This window comes from Theropithecus gelada, chromosome 1, assembly GCF_003255815.1.
Source record: "Theropithecus gelada isolate Dixy chromosome 1, Tgel_1.0, whole genome shotgun sequence".
NCBI lineage: Eukaryota > Metazoa > Chordata > Mammalia > Primates > Cercopithecidae > Theropithecus > Theropithecus gelada.
In genome coordinates, this window is record NC_037668.1 from 154,433,936 (window position 1) to 154,449,748 (window position 15,813).

General features: G+C 42.4%; 1 pseudogene across 1 annotated transcript; it reads left to right on the forward strand.

Moving 5' to 3' along the window:
• Window positions 1-641: 641 nt before the first annotated feature.
• Window positions 642-1,299, forward strand: LOC112632396 (annotated as a pseudogene). Its single transcript, XR_003121393.1, has one exon. The product of XR_003121393.1 is annotated as an endothelial differentiation-related factor 1 pseudogene (transcript).
• Window positions 1,300-15,813: the final 14,514 nt, after the last annotated feature.

The following is a 15,813-nucleotide window of genomic DNA, read 5'->3' on the forward strand; positions in this document are numbered from 1 at the left end:
TTATCTTGTGCCACCCTCCCTTTCATTCACTGGATTCCAGCCATCCAGGTCTTGTTTCTGTCCCTCTAACATCCCAAATACCTTCTTTAAAGGCCTTCCCTGTTACCCTATCGAAAATAGCACCCCCACTTCCTTCCATCATATCATTTTCTAGAGTTCAATCTTAGCATGCAACACACTCAGTAGGTGCCTTGTAAATGTAAAAAAATGGTTTCCAGTGGACACAATGACTCATACCTGTAATCTCAGCACTTTGGGAGGCTGAAGCCGGAGGACTGCTTGAGGCCAGGAGTTCAAGACCAGTCTGGGCAACATAGTGAGACCCCCTATCTCTACAAAAATAAAAACAATTAGCCAAGTGTGGTGGCATGTACCTGTAGTCCCAGCTACTCTGGAGGCTGAGGTGGGAAGATGGTTTGAGCCTAGCAGTTTGAGGTTTTCAGGCAGCAGTGAGCTATGATTGCATCACTGCACCCCAGCCTGAGTGACAGAGCGAGACCTTGTCAAAAAAAAAAAAAAAATATATATATATATATATACACACACACACACACACACAAACACAACACACACACACACACACACACACACACACACATATATATATATATAAAAAATAAAAGTTTTGGCCTTCGCCCGCCATGGCCGAGAGCGACTGGGACACGGTGACGGTGCTACGCAAGAAGGGCCCCACGCCGCCCAGGCCAAGTCCAAGCAGGCTATCTTAGCGGCCCAGAGACGAGGAGAAGATGTGGAGACTTCCAAGAAATGGGCTGCTGGCCAGAACAAACAACATTCTATCACCAAGAACACAGCCAAGCTGGACCGGGAAACGGAGGAGCTGCACCATGACAGGGTGACCCTGCAGGTGGGCAAGGTGATCCAGCAGGGTCGGCAGAGCAAGGGGCTTACGCAGAAGGACCTGGCCACGAAAATCAATGAGAAGCCACAGGTGATCGCGGACTATGAGAGCGGACGGGCCATACCCAATAACCAGGTGCTGGGCAAAATCGAGCGGGCCATTGGCCTCAAGCTCCGGGGAAAGGACATTGGAAAGCCCATCGAGAAGGGGCCTAGGGCGAAATGAACACAAAGCCTCGAAATCAGTGCGCTCCAGCTGATCTCGTTCTGCCAGTTCCCCTTGGCCGCCAGCACCGCCGTGGGTCTCCTCACGGCCAGACGGAACAAGGGGTCCAGCTCGTGAGGGACCCTCCCCAGCCCATTCCTGCTGTCAAACAAACAAAACCTTGCAAAGCGAAAAAAATAAAAAATTAAAAAAAAAAAAAAGATAAAAGTTTTATTTCTTAGCTTTATCCACTAGAATGTGAGCTCTCTTAAGGCAGTGGCCTTGCATGGCCAAATTTCCAGTAACTAAAACTGTCCTTGACCCTTAGAAGTGGTCAGTAAATATTTGTTGAATACATGAATAAAGTTTATTTTACATGAGGTAAACCCAAATATTCAGAACTGTAGCATACCTCATCTATACTTTTTGGATGCCAAAATCTGCTAAGTTTTGAAACAGAAAACAGTCTCAATTTACTTGCTACTCTGCGTGATGCCCTAACTACATAATTAACCAAAAAATACATTTACAAAGTGTGTTAAATATGATACCAAGGGAGATTATAAGAGAAAATCATCTTCCTCGCCTTTGCATATTCTTCGCAGCATAGCACATATTTACTTGTTTGAGATTACTGGCCATGTTTTCTTGAGCAAGAGAGCTTTCCTGTATTATTGGTAAGAACATTATGTACAAGTTTACCCAGAGTCTCATTAGGGATAAGAGATTCTCCAATCATTTCATGGATGTCTTAAAATGCAATAGTACTTGGAGTAGCCTTTTTAAGGTTATGTTGTTAGCTGGTATTACAGGTCATATAGAAAACCTAAAATGTTAAATTGCTAACTATTACTCTTCCTGAGTTATTTTCATTATTAATTCATTTTTTGAGGGAAATAAAAACCTGCTTAAAAATAGTCCAGATCCTGGTCCATAGTCTATATTATGAGTAAGATTTTGGTGACAGGTGTAAGTAAAAACTGATGTGTTTTTTCAACCCACTGTGAAGTTGAAAGGGAGGATGTCGGAATTCCCTTTTAGCCCACTCTATGCCCAGTGTGCAATCTTGACAAGTTTATTAACTTTTTGAATCTTAATTGTATTATCTATGATCATGGATCTATAGAGCATATGTTTGGACCTTATAGTTAATCATTCTACAGAAGTAGAATCTTATTAACAAAAATGAAAATTTGCCGGGCGCGGTGGCACACACCTGTAATCCCAGCACTTTGGGAGGCTGAAGTGGGCGGATCACAAGGTCAGGAGATCGAGACCATCCTGGCTAACATGGTGAAATCCCGTCTCTACTAAAAATACAAAAAATTAGCCGGGCGTGGTGGTGGGTGCCTGTAGTCCCAGCTACTCGGGAGGCTGAGGCAGGGGAATGGCGTGAACCTGGGAGGTGGAGGTTGCAGTGAGCCGAGATAGTGCCACTGCACTCCAGCCTGGGCGACAGAGCGAGACTCCATCTCAAAAAAAAAAAAAAAAAGAAAAGAAAATCAATACCCCCAGCATTTATAGCTTATCGCGATTACAAAAATAGTGCATACACAAGAGTAGAAAATGTTAAAAAGACAAAAAGCATAGAGAAAAATAGAACTTGAATACTATAACTTTAGAAATAACACTGTCCCCATTTTCATGTTGCCTCTAACTTGTTTTTAAACTTTCTCAAATTAGTGATTTATTATTATTGCTACTCTCTCCCTTCCTCCCTCCCTCTCTTCTTCTTTTCCTCCCTCTTTCCTTTGTTTTCTTTTCTTTTCTCTCTCTCTCCCTCCATTCCTCCCTTCCTTCTTTCCTTTTTTCCTTTATAGTCCATATTTGTTTAGTGTTACCAAAACATTTACCAATATATTTACTCCCACTATTTCTTTCTGGGTTCATTTAAATTTTGCCAAAGAAAATTCTTTAGTTGTTTTTTCACCAAGAGCTTATTAGTACTAAACTTTCATAGTTTTTTATGGCCAGGCGTGGTGGCTCATGCCTGTTACCCCAGCACTTTGGGAGGCTGAAGCAAGAAGATTGCCTGAGCCCAGGAGTTCCACACCAGCCTGGGCAACACACTGAGACCTTGTCTCTCCAAAAAGTAAAAAACTTAGCTGGATGTGGGCACATGTGCATGCAGTTCCAGCTACTTGAGAAGCTAAGGTGAGAGAGGACCTCTTGAGCCTAGCAGATCAAGACTGCTGTGGGCTATGATGATGCCACTGCACTTCAGCCTGGGCAAAAGAGTGAAAACCCCATCTCTTTCCCTCTAAAAAGGGGAAAAAAAGTTATTTTATGACTGAAAGTACTTTATTTTACCCTTATTCTTGAACAATAGTGTAGTAAACTCCTTTTCCCTTCACACCTTATCATGTATTTATTAATGTTTTTATCATAAAGTATAGCAGGGGATATAATGTATTTAAATTCTGTGTATTTTTACATATATTTTAACCTCCCCAAGATATTATCGTTGTTTTAACAGTCAATATTCATCTAGTTTTAACTATATAGCTACCACTTCTTTATATACCTGTGCTATTGAGCTTCAATTAGGGATCATTTTCCTTTTGCTTGGAAAACTCTCTTTGTATTTTCTTGGGTGTAGGTGTGCTGGCATTAAATTTTTCCAAGTTTTTGTACATTGGCAAATGTCTTTATTTCACCTTCACTTTTGAAATATATATATATATATATATCTGAATATAGATTTTTTTTCTTTTCTTATTTTTTTTTGAGACATGGTTTTGCTCTGTTGCCCAGGCTGGAGTACAGTGGTGCGATCTTGGTGCACTGCAAACTCCACCTCCCAGGTTCAAGCAACTCTCCTTCCTCAGCCTCCTGAGTAGCTGGAACCACAGGTGCCTGCCACCACACCCAGCTAATTTTTGTATTTTTAGTAGAGACAGGGTTTCACCATGTTGGCCAGACTGGTCTCAAACTCCTGACCTCAAGTGATCCGCCCACCTTGGCCTCCCAAATTTCTGGGATTACAGGCATGAGTCACCGTGCCCTGCCTGGATATAGATTTCTAGGTTGGTTGTCACTCTCTTTCAGCCCTTTGAAGATTTTATTCCACTGTTTAATGGCTTTCATGTTTTCTATTAAAGGGTCAGCTATCAGTTTTATTTTTTATTTATTTTTATTTTTTCTTGAGACAGAGTCTCACTCTGTTGTTCAGGGTGTAGGGGCGCAATCGTGGCTCACCGCAACCTCCACCTCCCGGGTTCTAGTGATTCTCCAGCCTTAGTCTCCCAAGTAGCTGGGACTACAGGCGTGTGCCACCACGCTTGGCTAATTTTTGTATTTTTAGTAGAGATAGGGTTTCACCATGTTGGCCAGGCTGGTCTCGAACTCCTGACTTCGGGTGATCCGCCCCACCTCGGCCTCCCAAAGTGCTGGGATTATAGGCATGAGCCACCGTGCCCAACCAGCTATCAGTTTTATTGTTACTCCTTTAAAATTATGCATCTCTCCTATTTCAATCACTTTTAAGATTTTTTTCTTTCTCCTTAATTCTAAACCATTTTACTATGAAATGTCCGGATATAATTTTCTTTGTATTTATTCTAGTTGAAGTTTTTAGAGATCTTTGAATCTGTAGTTCAAGGTCTTTCATCAATTCTGGAAAATTCTCAGAAACTATCTCTTCAAATATTATTTTGACCATTCTATTTCTTCTCATTTAGACATATGTTGGCCTCCTTTTTTTTCCTAAACCGTGTCTTATAAGTTTGTTTTACAATATATATTTTTTGATCCTTGTATTTTTTGGAGACAGGGTCTTGCTTTGTTGCCCAGGCTGGAGTGCAGTAGTATGAACATGGTTTACTACAGCCTTGACCTTCTGGGCTCAAGCAATCCTCCTGCTTCAGCCTCTTGTGCAGCTTGGACCACAGATGTGCACCACCACACCTGGCTAATTTTACAATTTGTTGTAGAGAAGGAGTCTCACTTTGTTGCTCAGCTGGTCTCAAACTCCTGGGCTCAAGCAGTCGTCCTCCCTTGGCCTCTTAAAGTGTTGGGTGGCGTGAGCCACTGCACTGGTCTTGCCAGCAGTTAACTAGAGACAGATGTCATTACTTTTGATCAGGCCTTGAGATGGCTAGAGGCTGAGTTTAAGACTCTATGAGGCATGCTATATTACGGTTACACCCTTGAACCTAGAAAATAGTCATTCAGGGATCTCTACTTAAAACCTGACATGTTGTCCAGGATTCTTTCTCCATTTCAGGCTCTGAACTCCAGTTTTTGTCTGTTTAGTTCCCTGAGATTTTCCAAATCACTGCTTATCCCTTAAACATCTTAACAATTGTGTTTTGTTTGTTTGTTTGTTTTTGAGACGGAGTCTTGCTCTGTTGCCAGGCTGGAGTGTGGTGGCACAACCTCACTCACTGCAACCACCGCCTCCTGGGTTCAAGCAATTCCCCTGCTTCACCTTCCTGAGTAGCTGGGACTACAGGCGCACACCACCATGCCCAGCTAATCTTTTGTATTTTAGTAGAGATGGGGTTTCATCATGTTAGCCAGGATGGTCTGGATCTCCTGACCTTGTGATCCTCCTGCCTCGGCCTCCCAAAGTGCTGGGATTATAGGCATGAGCCACTGTGCCCGGCCTGTTTGTTTGTTTTTGCTGTAACTGCTCCTATTCCTTTCCCCGTTCTTCAGTGACTTAGGATTCAAAAGATTCTTTGAAGTAAAATCCTTGCAAAATTTCACACTCATTTTTCTGTGATTCTCTTTTCTCTGGGACCCTGGCTGTTCATGTCTTGGCTGCTCCACTTGTCTTGAACCCCAATTTTTGTTTTCCTGTCCCCATAAACTTACTGAAAACTATTGGCCACTACTTCCTGCTATACCTCTGTCTCCTAGCCAGGAAATGGTAAGTGCCCCAAGAGAAAACATTGGTGGAGAATGTCTGATTTATTCTGATTTGTTTCCTTTTCCTCTAGGATCTTGACTTCCCTTCCCTGGCTACCTTGGTAGCTTCTCAATATCTTCAAATAACTGCCTTTTTCGTATTTTATCTAGCTTTATGAGATGAGAGTGTTCATTTGATAAGAGTTTTTCTTAAAAAGTTTAGCTTTAGACTTAAAAAGTAAAAGTCTAAAGCCTATACAGCCTTTTAATATTAAAAGAGCCATTGTATTTCCAATTGCTACTTGTTAGGCTCTCTTAAATTGTTTACATGTTCTAGTTACTAGTTACACCAAATAGTTGATGGCTTTGCAGTTCTTTTTTTTTTTTTTTTTTTTTTTGAGATGGAGTTTTGCTTTTGTTGCTCAGGCTGGAGTGCAATGGTGCGATCTCAGCTCACTGCAACCTCCGCCTCCCCGGTTCAAGCAATTCTTCTGTCTTAGCTTCCCCAGTAGTTGGGATTACAGGCACATGCCACCATGCCCAGCTAATTTGTTGTATTTTTAGTAGAGATGGGGTTTCATCATATTGGTCAGGCTGGTCTCAAACTCCTGACCTCAGGTGATCCACCCTCCTTGGCCTCCCAAAGTGCTGGGATTACAGGTGTGAGCCACTGGACCCGGCTGGTTTTAACAGTTCTTAAAGCATTTCTTTTTTTTTTTTTTTTTTGAGACGGAGTCTCGCTCTGTAGCCCAGGCTGGAGTGCAGTGGCCGGATCTCAGCTCACTGCAAGCTCCGCCTCCCGGGTTCATGCCATTCTCCGGCCTCAGCCTCCCGAGTAGCTGGGACTACAGGCGCCCGCCATCTCGCCCGGCTATTTTTTGTATTTCTTAGTAGAGACGGGGTTTCACTGTGTTCGCCAGGATGGTCTCGATCTCCTGACCTCGTGATCCGCCCATCTCGGCCTCCCAAAGTGCTGGGATTACAGGCTTGAGCCACCGCGCCCGGCCTCTTAAAGCATTTCTTTTGCCCTCTTCACTTGTGGGATAATCATACACCTGATCTTTGTGTATCTATCTCTTCCACTACCTCCATCCCGACAGAAGGGTCTCTGATTAGCAACAAAACAAAAACTGCCAAATGGATTAGTTGAAAGGGAGAAATACAGTTCTTTCTCTTTGTTTTTGAGATGGAGTCTGGCTCTGTTGCCCAGGCTGGAGTGCAGTGGCACGATCACCGGTCACTGCAATCTCAGCCTCCCAGGTTGGCTGAGACTACAGGCACACGCCACCTCGCCCGGGTGATTTCTTTTGTATTTTAGTGGAGATGGGGCTTCACTGTGTTGCCCAGACTGGTCTCTAACTCCTGATCTCAGGCAATCTGCCCACCTCGGCCTCTCAAAGTCCTAAGATTACAGGCGTGAGCCACCGCACCTGGCCCAGTTCTTTCTTAAGTAAATAATGTTGAACCAAACCTTTGCCTTTTACCCACTGAGAATCAGGGTAGTGGCCTCTATCAGCTCATTTTCCTTCTTAAGGAAGTATTAGGTTGGTGCAAAAGTAATTGTGGTTTTTGTCATTACTTTTAAATTACTTTTAATGGCAAAAACCACAGTTACTTTTCACCAACCTACTAAGTCTCTTTGGTCCTGCCTTCTATAGCATATCTCTCAGACTGTGCTTATCATAACAGTAACTTTTCAAAATGTAATTGATACACGCCTTCATTTGCCACTAGAATATATTGGTCGCAATTTTTAACACTTTTTGAGGCATCACTGTGTTTATACATGACTCATTGATTGAATGTTATTTTTTTCCAGGCACTGAGAATATGGTAGTAAACAGACACATATTCTTCTAGTCTGTGATGAAAATGGCAAACCTCAGGGAGATGAGGCAGGTAGAACTTAACCCCTCTTCTTCCTGAATACTGCCAGACTGCTGTGCTATCTTTTTTTTTATTATTTTTATTTTTGAGACAGTGTCTCACTCTGTTACCTAGACTGGAGTGCAATGGCACGATCTCAGTCCACTGCAACCTCCACCTCCTGGGTTCAAGTGATTCTCCTGTTTCAGCCTCCTAAGTAGTTGGGATTACAGGTGCGTGCCACCATGCCCGGCTAATTTTTGTATTTTTTTAGTGGAGACAGGGTTTCGCCATGGTGGCCAGGCTGCTCTTGAACTCCCGACCTCAGATGATCCGCCCGCCTCGGCCTCCCAAAGTGCTAGGATTACAGGCGTGAGCCACTACACCTGACCTGCTGTGCTATCTTGATTCACAGTTGTGCTGTCTTCTCCCTCGCTGATGCCACTGAAATTGTATGATTTATAGGGCTGGGAGCTTGCACATTACATACTGTTATTCTGGTTTTGGTCATCATAATGTCTTCTTTCTTGTTGGCATCTCTCTTCTCCATGGTAACTTCTTGAAGCTGCCAGAATGATACAATTTTTTTTTTCTTTTCCTCTCTGTTGAGCCACTCCTGCATGGTTGCCAAGGGGAACCAGATAAGTATTAAGTACAATATTAATTTGAATATTATATGTCTAGATAAAGTGCATGACTTATATGACATCTATTTTAAACTAGCTTCTGGCTCTTCCTGTATTTACCTTACTTAGGCTTTTTTGTTTTTGTTTTTTTGAGTTTTCTTTTTGGTTCTCCAAGATTACTGAGTGGACCCAGTCGATGAGGCTTAGGAACTCAGCTGACTGGCCCTGTACCTGGCTCTCATGGTAACTTGTATTTAACATTTGTCATATGGTTATCCAATAATTATTTGAGTAATTTTTAAATGTTTGTTTATCAGACTGGGCTGCTTTTTAAGGTCAGGGACTATGTCTATGTTGTTCTTTCCTGTATTTCCACTGTGCTATAGCACAGTGCTGGTGCACAGGTATTAATTTTCTTTTTTTTTTTTTTTTTTGGTCAAATGAAAAACAAGAGAAAAAAGATAAGATGCAAAGACCACAAAGAACATGATCCAGGCCGGGCGCGGTGGCTCAAGCCTGTAATCCCAGCACTTTGGGAGGCCGAGATGGGCGGATCACGAGGTCAGGAGATTGAGACCACCCTGGCTAACACGGTGAAACCCCGTCTCTACTAAAAAATACAAAAAACTAGCCGGGCGAGGTGGCGGGCGCCTATAGTCCCAGCTACTCGGGAGGCTGAGACAGGAGAATGGCGGGAACCCGGGAGGCGGAGCTTGCAGTGAGCTGAGATCCGGCCACAGCACTCCAGCCTGGGCAACAGAGTGAGACTCCGTCTCAAAAAAAAAAAAAAAAAAAAAGAACATGATCCAACATACCCCTGTTTAGAAGTTACCTACTGATCTAGATGCCCAGGACCTCATTTGCCTCTAACCTCCTATTCTATTGTTTAAGGCCACCCTCTAACCATGAGTAGAAGTTAGGGAATGAACTGGTACGTAGTTGTTATTTTATTTCCTCTTCCAAGTAATCTCACAATAAAAGAAGACTTCAAGATTTCTGATACCAGAAAAATAGTAGATACAAAAATCTTTCAGCTAAAAATACCTAGAAATACTAGATAAAAGTTAACAAGCAGGCCGGGCGTGGTGGCTCACGCCTGTAATCCCAGCACTTTGGGAGGCCGAGGCAGGCGGATCACGAGGTCAGGAGATCAAGAACATCCTGGCTAACACGGTGAAACCTCATCTCTACTAAAAATACAAAAAATTAGCCGGGCGTGGTGGCGGGTGCCTGTAGTCCCAGCTACTGGGGAGGCTGAGGCAGGAGAATGGTGTGAACCTGGGAGGAGGAACTTGCAGTGAGCCAAGATCACACCACTGCACTCCAGACTGGGCGACAGAGCAAGACTCCATCTCAAAAAAAAAAAAAAAAGTTAACAAGCATTATTTTAAATACGTGTCTGAGATGAGTCTTGCTTTTTAAAATTTATTCTGAGCTGGGCAGGGTGGCTCAAGCTGGGCATGATGGCTTACACCTCTAATTTCAGCACTTTGGGAGGCTGAGGTGGGCAGATCACCTGAGGTCAGGAGTTCGAGACCAGCCTGGCCAACATGGTGAAACCCCATCTCCACTAAAAATACAAAAATTAGCCGGACATGGTGGCATACACCTATAGTCTCAGCTACTCGGGAGGCTGGGGAAGGAGAATCGCTTGAACCTGGGAGGCAGAGGTTGCAGTGAGCCGAGATTGCACCACTGCACCTCAGCCTGGGCAACAGAATGACACTCTGTCTCAAAAAACAAAACAAAACAAAAATCTAATAATTCCTCCCCTGACCCTTTTTTCAGTGCATAATCCATTAACATTTAATATAATAATTAATAAGATTTGATTTAGGTCTGCTTTTTTTTCCTGTTAGTATAGGACCTACTTCATTTGTATAGGTCCATTTAACACTCTACCTGCCATTTTGTGCTATAGTTATCATATGTAATGCATCTACATTATAAACTTCAAAAAATAATGCTGTAAATGCTGTAACTTAAATATCTATATGTATTCCAAATAAATTAAGAGGAAAAATTGTAATGTGTCCCGATATTTACCATTCCTGATGATTTAAAATCATTCCTAGGCCAGGCACAGTGGTTTATGCCTATAAGCTCAGCACTTTGGGAGGTCAAGGTGGGCCGATCACTTGAGCCTGGGAGTTTGAGACCACCCTGGGCAACATGGCAAAATCTTGTCTCTACCAAAAATACAAAAAAACATTTGCCCAGGTATGGTGGCATGCTCCTGTGGTCCCAGCTACTTGGGAGGCTGAGGTGGGAGGATTGCTTGAGCCTGGGAGGCAGAGGTTGCAGTGAGCCACGATCATACCACTATACTCCAGCCTGGGTGACACAGCGAGACCCTGTTACTAAATAAATTAATAAATAAATTCATTCTTAAAGACCCAAGTTTTCCTTTGGTGTCATTTCTGTCAATCTGATGAACTCCCTCTAGCATTTCTTATAATGCACATCTGGTGGTAATGAAGTTTCTTAGTTTTCCTTTATTTAAACACTTATTTAGTTTTTTGTTGTTTGTTTTCATTTTCATAGGATATTTTGGCTGGATGTAGAATGGTGAAATGACAGTTTAATTCTTTAAGCACTTGAAAAATATCATTCACTGCCTCCTGGGCCCCACAGCTTCTGATAAAAAGTTCAATACCATTGAACCATTGAATACTTTTCCCTCTGGAATGTAATATATTGCTTTTTTTTCCTGGCTACTGTCACAGTTTCCTGTTAATTTTTGGTTTTTAGCAGAATATTAATTATTTATTGCTGTGTAACAAATTGTTCCAAAACTCAGCAGGTAAAACAACAGACACTTACTATCTCATAATTTCTGTGGATCAGGAATCTGGGTGTAGCTTTCTTGGTCCTCTGCTTTGGCTTTGAGTCCCCTCACAAGGCTATAGTCTTCTCAGGCTTGACTGTGAAGAATTGTCACAGAGTTCATTCACGTGGTGATTGCCATGTTCCTTGTGGCTGTCAGCCAGAGAAGTCTCAGTTTTTCATGAGCTATTGGCCAGAGGTTTCCCTTAGTTCCTTGACACATGGTCCCCTCCATACAGCATCTCACAGTATGACAGCTTGCTTCATGTACACACACACACGCACACACGCGCGCGTGCGTGCACACACACACACACACACACAGAGTGCACGACCAAAAGGGAAGTCACAATTTTTGTAACCTAATCATGGAAGTGACATCCCATTAGTTTTGTTGTATTCTATTCATTAAAAGCAAGTCACTAGGTTCAGCTCACACTCGAGGGAAGGGGATTATACAAAGGCATGAGCACCAGGAGGCTGAGGTCGGTGGGGGCCATGTCAAAACTGTCTATCACAAGCAGTTTGACTAGGATATGTCTAGATGTGGTTTTCCTTGTATTTATCCTGATTAGGGTTTCTTGAATCTATCAATTTGTTTTTCACCAAATTTCAGGAGTTTTGTTGCTATCATTTCCTCACATATTTTTTTCTACTGCATTTTCTCTCTTCTCTCTTTTTGGGGCTCCCGTTGCCCCTATATCAACTCCTTTGATATTGTCCCTCAGCTTCCTCAGGCTTTGTTAGTTTTTTTCAAAAATGTTTCATTTGTTTTTCAGATTGGATAGTTTTTATTGTTCTATTAACTGACTTTCTTATGCCTGTTCTGCTATAAAGTTCATCCAAGGACTTTTTAATTTCAGATATTACATTTTTTTTCGGTTCTACACTTTTCATTTAAAATATACAACAAAATTGTAACCATTATTACTCATTTCTTCAGATTTTGTAGTATAATGGTAGCCTCAAAAAATGGAAGTGTTTAGGCCTCTCACAACCTCCAGAAAGACTGCTACTTAGCAGGTATTCACAAATGTTTGTTGACTTCAATTTAATCGTAATAAAGTGAAAGCAACATCAAGCCATAGAAAGCCAAGGAAGGAAGCAAGGAACATCAGGTGTCTTTACCGACTTGTTTTGAGAAATCAGGCACATTGATACATTTGATTAGTGGAATAAAAAAATTACATATTTTCATTCACAGACAAGGAAGGTTTCTATTTTATTTTATTTTTTGGGACAGAGTCACTCTCTGTTGCCCAGGCTGGAGTGCAGTGGCATAATCTTGGCTCACTGCAACCTCCCCATCCCGGGTTCACGTGATTCTCCTGCCTCAGCCTCCTGAGTAGCTGGGATTACAGGTGCTCACCACCACGCCCAGCTAATTTTTATGTTTTTAGTAGAGATGGGGTTTTGCCATGTTGGCCAGGCTGGTCTTAAACTCCTGGCCTTAAGCAATCCACATGACTTGGCCTCCCAAAGGGCTGGGATTACAGGCATGAGCCACCGCGCTGGCCCGGAATATTTTATTTTATTTTATTTTTATTTTATTTTATTTTATTTTATTTTATTTTATTTTATTTTATTTTGAGACAGAGTCTTACTTTGTCGCCCAGGCTGGAGTGCAGTGGTGCAATCTGGACTCACTGCAACCTCCACCTCCCCGGTTCAAGCGATTCTCCTGCCTCAGCCTCCCAAGTAGCTGGGATTACAGATGTGCACTGCCATGTCTGGCTATTTTTTCATGTTTTTAGTAGAGACAGGGTTTCAGTATGTTGGCCAGGCTGGTCTCAAACTCCTGACCTCAGGTGATCCACCTGCCCTGGCCTCCCAAAGTGCTGGGATTATAGGCGTGAGCCACCACACCTAGCCACAAGGAAGGTTTTAAATCTGTGTGGCAGACAGACTGTAAGGTGGCCCTTATGATTTCTGCCTTCTAGTGTTCATGCCTTTGTGTAATCCCTTTCCCATGAAAATAGACAGGACTTGTGACTTACTTTTAACCAATAGAATATGACAAAGGTGATGCGGTGTTGCTTCTGTGATTATGTTATGTAAGTCTCTGTCTTGCTAACAGACTAACTTTACAGACTCTCCTTGCTGGCTTGATGAAGTAAACGGCAACATTGGGGAAACCTATATGATAAGGCCATGCAGATGACCTCCAGCCTCCAGCCAGCAAGAAGCTGGGCCCTCTGCCTTACAACTGCAAAGAAATGAATTCTGCCAACCATTTGAATGAGTTTGGAAGTAGATTTTCCCCCTGGTTCAGCCTCCAGATGAGAACACAGCCCAACTAACACCTCGATTGCAACCTTGAGGAGGACCTCGCTAAGCCCTTCCTAGACTCCAGACTTTTAGAAACTGTGAAATAATAAATGTGTATTGTTTTAAGCCCCTAAGTTTGTGTAATTTTTATGCAGCGGTAGAAAGTTAATATAATCTGCATAGTTTCAGAATTTTGCTACCTCTTATTTTGTTGAGAGCAATTTTTCGAACTGATTTTTATGCTTAATATACAACTTGAGCTTTAGGAAATGAAATATTCTGAGATCAGCAGTTTTACAGTGTAATCATAGGAACAACAGGACTCTGGGGAAACCCACAAGAAAAGCATTTTTTAACAAGATCTCATGCCAGCAATTTCACTCTTGGGAATCTGTTCATAGAAATAAAAGCCCATTCAGTGAGTGAGGATAAATATATAAGTGTTTTTAAAATTGCATTGTGGTGGCAAAAGAACTGGAAACAAATTTTTCACAGTTATGGTCAAATTGCTATCCAAAAAGGCTGTTAAAATGCCCATTTCCACCAGCAATGTGTGAGGACCCTTTCCTTATCTCCCTGTAATGGAAAACTCCTATTCATTCATATTAGTTTCTTAGGGCTGCTGTAATAAAGTGCCACAGACTAGATGGCTTGAACAACAAAAATCTATTGTCTCACAATTCTGGAGGCTAGAAGTCTGAGACAAAGGTTGCAGAAGTGTTGGTTTCTTTCTTTCTTTCTTTTTTTTTTTTAGACAAAGTTCTTCTCTTTTTGCCTAGGCTGGAGTACAATGGCGGGATCTCGGGTCACTGCAACTTCTACCTCCCAGGTTCAAGCGATTCTCCTGCCTCAGCCTCCTGAGTAGCTGGGATTACAGGCATACACCAGCATGCTTGGCTAATTTTGTATTTTTAGTAGAAATGGGGTTTCTCCATGTTGGTCAGGCTGGTCTCGAACTCTCGACCTCAGGTGATCCGCCCACCTTGGCCTCCCAAAGTGCTGAGATTACAGGTGTCAGCCACCACGCCTGGCCAGAGTTGGTTTCTTCCGAGGCCTCTCTCCTTGGCTTACAGGTCGCCGTCTTCTCCCTGGGTTTTCACATGGTCTTCTCTCTGTGTGTTCGTGTCTAAATTTCCTCTTCCTACAAGGACACCAGTCTCTAATTAGATTAGGACCCACCCAAATGAACTCATTTTAACTTAATTACCGCTTTAAAGACCCTATCCCCAAAAACAGTCACATTCAGAGCTAATGAAGGTTAGAACCTCAACTTATGAACTTTTGAGGGACACAATTTAGCCCACAACACCATCCTTATGGCTCAACTTATCAGTCCCTCAGGGAAGCCTTTTCTCACCCTGAGAGAGGCCTACATCCTTGTGTCAGATGTGTGTATGTATATATGTATGTGTGTATACATATGTATGTGTATCATATATAGATACATATATGCATGTATATATGTATAGATATCTGACCATACTTCTCTTTCATGACATCATAATTATAATATTATTCCGTTTTCATAAAACAAACAATGATGACTTCCTTCATGTAGATATTTCTATGGTTGCGTGTAGCTATATGGATAAAGGTATGGAAAGATATAATCTAGATTGGTAACATTGGCTACATGGGGATTGGAGGGGAGGTTATGGTAAGGAGGTTGGGAAAGATATAGCAAGCAAACAAAAATCAACCACAAAAACTTACAAAAATATGGTATCATGCAACATGACCATGTATGCATGGATAATATCATGTAATTTATTATTTTAAAAAAGTTTTTTCAGCTGGGCATGGTGGCTTACGCCTGTAATCCCAGCACTTTGGGAGGCTAAGACAGATGGATCACCTGAGGTTAGGAGTTTGAGACCGGCCTGGCCAATATGGCGAAACCCCCATTCTACTAAAAATTAGCCAGGCTTAGTGGTGCGTGCCTGTAATCCCAGCTACTTGGGAGGCTGACACAGGAGAATCGCTTGAACCAGGGAGGCGGAGGCTGTAGTGAGCCAAGATCACATCACTGTACTCCAGCCTGGGTGATAGAGTGAGACCCGTCTCAAAAAAAAAAAAAAAAAAAAAGGTTTTTCATTGCCTAACTATTATGTCACAAAGATTTGCAAACTCTCGGTGCCATACAGCAATATCTATTTATTTAGCTTCCACATCAGTGGAAGTTGGGCTGGGTCTGCAGGGAAGGCTTCACTGGATGTGGCTCTCATCTTCTTCCTGGTATTAGCAGGCTGTCTTGGTGCGCTTTTCTCATGGAATGGCAGAAACTCAAGATGTCAAGTGGAAACATGAGGG